Here is a 5000-nt window from a genome sequence, read left to right on the forward strand (position 1 = left end):
CGGCTCTGGCACTAACCCGGCGACGCTGAGGTCACGTGGGTGGTCGTCGGCCTGGCCGTGTCGGCGTCGCCCTCCAGCGTAGTCCCTCTTCCCGCTCGCGCCCGTAACCTCAAAGGGATGCCCGAGCGGCTTTTCTTCCCAGGGCTGCTCCCCGCCCAGGGCGGGAGCGCAGGGGGATCCAGGTCGGCCTTTCACCGTACTCCCTACCTCTTGGCCCTCGTTCCTTCTCCCGTTCTCCATCTAACCCCTTGGCTCTGGGGTTTCCGCTCTCCCTCTCTCGCTCTCTCTCCTGCTCCCTGGCCGAGCCGCCTGGGAGGACGAGGGTCGAGGGGGAAGGCAACGGTCGGGCTGGGGCACACCGCACGGTGAGAACCCCCTTCGCCTGCCTCCACACCTCTGTCCGTCCTCCCCACTGACGTAGGGGCTCGGGAAAAGACTGGAAATCGCGAAGCTCGGCAGTGGCGCGGAGAGGCCACCCACCGCCGCCGCTGTCGCCACCGCCGCGGAGGCCGCCCTTTCGGACACGAGGGGCAGCGCGAGCCTCCGCTGGCCGGGTACGCATCTGGAAGAAAAGGGCCGCCCTCGGAGAAGATCGCTGTGCTTCCCCGCACAGGGAGCGATTCGGACGACGGGCCCCCACGCCTGGCTGGGTGGGCGCCCCGCCGTTCGCCCGTACGGGTCGTCGGACCACTGCCTTCGCTCGGTTCGGGTCAAACTCCCCACGGCTCGGCCACCTCCGCAGACGGGAGGCGAGGCCGGCATGCGCGCCCAAAGATAGGTGTCGGAAGCCCGGGGGTAGGAGGAGGAAGGGGACCGCTCACCTTAAGCCAGCGCGGGCTCCAAAGCCCGGGCCGAGCGAGCGGCGCCACCTCCCCACCCGGGAGCGCTGCGCCAGATCGATCGGAGGAAGAGCAGGGTGCATGTAGGGACTTGCCCAAGTACGGAGGCTGCAAACCCCTGTCGTCGGGAGATACGTGCCCACGAGTCCTGGAAGCGCGACTCGGGTACAGGCGCCCTTGCGGGGGGTACTGGATGTGGAACAGCACTGGGGTCGAAGCACCAAAGGAACCGCCCTCATGGAGCCTCTCCTCGGCCTAAAAATCCAGATTTTAGCCTTGACGGCGCCCCCATGTGGAGAACCAGGGCCCGCGGGGGGGTCTGGCCAGGCTCACTTCAACCCAGGAACACCTCTCTGACTTGGGATAGGCGACCGGCAAAAGTCCCCCACGCAGCTGCGGAAGCCTGGGTTCAGCCAAGGTGCAGACCTCCAGCCGAACAGGGACTCATAGCCAAAACGCATACCCAGGCCTACGGAGGTGAAAACCAGCTTAAATGAGTCGAAATGTGTCGGGGCTGAGAGGTACCTCTCTCTCATATATTCTGCCGGTGGTGTGCAAAACTGGGTCTTTGCATGGAGTGTCACCCTATACCCACTTTAGGGACGCATGCAAAAAAGTGCCCGATCGCCTGGAACTGTCAGGCGGATTCGGCTCCCTGGAATTTCCTCATTCTGGTTCTTTTCACTTTTTGTCTCTTTTGCGACATCTAGTGGGCAGGCTGCATTACTGCAACCGGGGACACCTCAAAACGCTTGGAACTGGGGAGCGGGCTCAATTTACAAACGTTTTGCGGGTCTGGAAGTCAAAATTGTGACTTCTGAAAACGACTAAGTATCAAGGACTCATCGCGCGAATCGCTCTGGAACTGAAATCGGATGCGCGCACTGACATGCTCCCCTCTCTGGAAGTCTGACACAAGTTGAAAAATTTTCTAAGTCCCCAAAAATTTTTTTTTTCAACTTTTTTTCAATTTTCCCCCTGTGGGATATATATTTTACCCACACTTTTGGAGCCCTCCTGGGATGCCCTCTAACATACTAGAACCTCATTTTGTGGAAGTTTTCACAAAATTGTGAAATTTTCAAAAAGTCAGAAATTTTGCCAAAAACGACTAAGTATCAAGGACTCATCGCGCGAATCGCTCTGGAACTGAAATCGGATGCGCGCACTGACACGCTCCCCTGTCTGGAAGTCTGACAAAAGTTGAAAAATTTTCTAAGTCCCCAAAAATTTTTTTTTTCACTTTTTTTCAATTTTCCCCCTGTGGGATATATATTTTACCCACACTTTGGAGCCCTCCTGGGATGCCCTCTAACATACTAGAACCTCATTTTGTGGAAGTTTTCACAAAATTGTGAAATTTTCCAAAAAGTCAGAAATTTTGCAAAACGACTAAGTATCAAGGACTCATCGCGCGAATCGCTCTGGAACTGAAATCGGATGCGCGCACTGACATGCTCCCCTCTCTGGAAGTCTGACACATGTGTGAAAATTTTCTAAGTCCCCAAAATTTTTTTTTCAACTTTTTTTCAATTTTCCCCCTGTGGGATATATATTTTACCCACACTTTTGGAGCCCTCCTGGGATGCCCTCTAACATACTAGAACCTCATTTTGTGGAAGTTTTCACAAAATTGTGAAATTTTCAAAAAGTCAGAAATTTTGCAAAAACGACTAAGTATCAAGGACTCATCGCGCGAATCGCTCTGGAACTGAAATCGGATGCGCGCACTGACACGCTCCCCTGTCTGGAAGTCTGACAAAAGTTGAAAAATTTTCTAAGTCCCCAAAAATTTTTTTTTTCAACTTTTTTTCAATTTTCCCCCTGTGGGATATATATTTTACCCACACTTTTGGAGCCCTCCTGGGATGCCCTCTAACATACTAGAACCTCATTTTGTGGAAGTTTTCACAAAATTGTGAAATTTTCAAAAAGTCAGAAATTTTGCCAAAAACGACTAAGTATCAAGGACTCATCGCGCGAATCGCTCTGGAACTGAAATCGGATGCGCGCACTGACACGCTCCCCTGTCTGGAAGTCTGACACATGTGTGAAAATTTTCTAAGTCCCCAAAAATTTTTTTTTTCAACTTTTTTTCAATTTTCCCCCTGTGGGATATATATTTTACCCACACTTTTGGAGCCCTCCTGGGATGCCCTCTAACATACTAGAACCTCATTTTGTGGAAGTTTTCACAAAATTGTGAAATTTTCCAAAAAGTCAGAAATTTTGCAAAAACGACTAAGTATCAAGGACTCATCGCGCGAATCGCTCTGGAACTGAAATCGGATGCGCGCACTGACACGCTCCCCTGTCTGGAAGTCTGACAAAAGTTGAAAAATTTTCTAAGTCCCCAAAATTTTTTTTTCAACTTTTTTTCAATTTTCCCCCTGTGGGATATATATTTTACCCACACTTTTGGAGCCCTCCTGGGATGCCCTCTAACATACTAGAACCTCATTTTGTGGAAGTTTTCACAAATTGTGAAATTTTCAAAAAGTCAGAAATTTTGCCAAAAACGACTAAGTATCAAGGACTCATCGCGCGAATCGCTCTGGAACTGAAATCGGATGCGCGCACTGACACGCTCCCCTGTCTGGAAGTCTGACAAAAGTTGAAAATTTTCTAAGTCCCCAAAATTTTTTTTTCAACTTTTTTTCAATTTTCCCCCTGTGGGATATATATTTTACCCACACTTTTGGAGCCCTCCTGGGATGCCCTCTAACATACTAGAACCTCATTTTGTGGGAAGTTTTCACAAAATTGTGAAATTTTCCAAAAGTCAGAAATTTTGCAAAAACGACTAAGTATCAAGGACTCATCGCGCGAATCGCTCTGGAACTGAAATCGGATGCGCGCACTGACACGCTCCCCTGTCTGGAAGTCTGACAAAAGTTGAAAATTTTCTAAGTCCCCAAAAATTTTTTTTTTCAACTTTTTTTCAATTTTCCCCCTGTGGGATATATATTTTACCCACACTTTTGGAGCCCTCCTGGGATGCCCTCTAACATACTAGAACCTCATTTTGTGGAAGTTTTCACAAAATTGTGAAATTTTCCAAAAAGTCAGAAATTTGCAAAAAACGACTAAGTATCAAGGACTCATCGCGCGAATCGCTCTGGAACTGAAATCGGATGCGCGCACTGACACGCTCCCCTGTCTGGAAGTCTGACAAAAGTTGAAAATTTTCTAAGTCCCCAAAAATTTTTTTTTTCAACTTTTTTTCAATTTTCCCCCTGTGGGATATATATTTTACCCACACTTTTGGAGCCCTCCTGGGATGCCCTCTAACATACTAGAACCTCATTTTGTGGAAGTTTTCACAAAATTGTGAAATTTTCAAAAAGTCAGAAATTTTGCCAAAAACGACTAAGTATCAAGGACTCATCGCGCGAATCGCTCTGGAACTGAAATCGGATGCGCGCACTGACACGCTCCCCTGTCTGGAAGTCTGACAAAAGTTGAAAAATTTTCTAAGTCCCCAAAAATTTTTTTTTTCAACTTTTTTTCAATTTTCCCCCTGTGGGATATATATTTTACCCACACTTTTGGAGCCCTCCTGGGATGCCCTCTAACATACTAGAACCTCATTTTGTGGAAGTTTTCACAAAATTGTGAAATTTTCCAAAAAGTCAGAAATTTTGCAAAACGACTAAGTATCAAGGACTCATCGCGCGAATCGCTCTGGAACTGAAATCGGATGCGCGCACTGACACGCTCCCCTGTCTGGAAGTCTGACAAAAGTTGAAAAATTTTCTAAGTCCCCAAAAATTTTTTTTTTCAACTTTTTTTCAATTTTCCCCCTGTGGGATATATATTTTACCCACACTTTTGGAGCCCTCCTGGGATGCCCTCTAACATACTAGAACCTCATTTTGTGGAAGTTTTCACAAAATTGTGAATTTTCAAAAAGTCAGAAATTTTGCCAAAAACGACTAAGTATCAAGGACTCATCGCGCGAATCGCTCTGGAACTGAAATCGGATGCGCGCACTGACACGCTCCCCTGTCTGGAAGTCTGACAAAGTTGAAAATTTTCTAAGTCCCCAAAAATTTTTTTTTTCAACTTTTTTTCAATTTTCCCCCTGTGGGATATATATTTTACCCACACTTTTGGAGCCCTCCTGGGATGCCCTCTAACATACTAGAACCTCATTTTGTG

Source organism: Phyllobates terribilis, unplaced genomic scaffold (assembly GCF_046119375.1).
Source record: "Phyllobates terribilis strain yellow unplaced genomic scaffold, ASM4611937v1 Scaffold_2593__1_contigs__length_120470, whole genome shotgun sequence".
NCBI lineage: Eukaryota > Metazoa > Chordata > Amphibia > Anura > Dendrobatidae > Phyllobates > Phyllobates terribilis.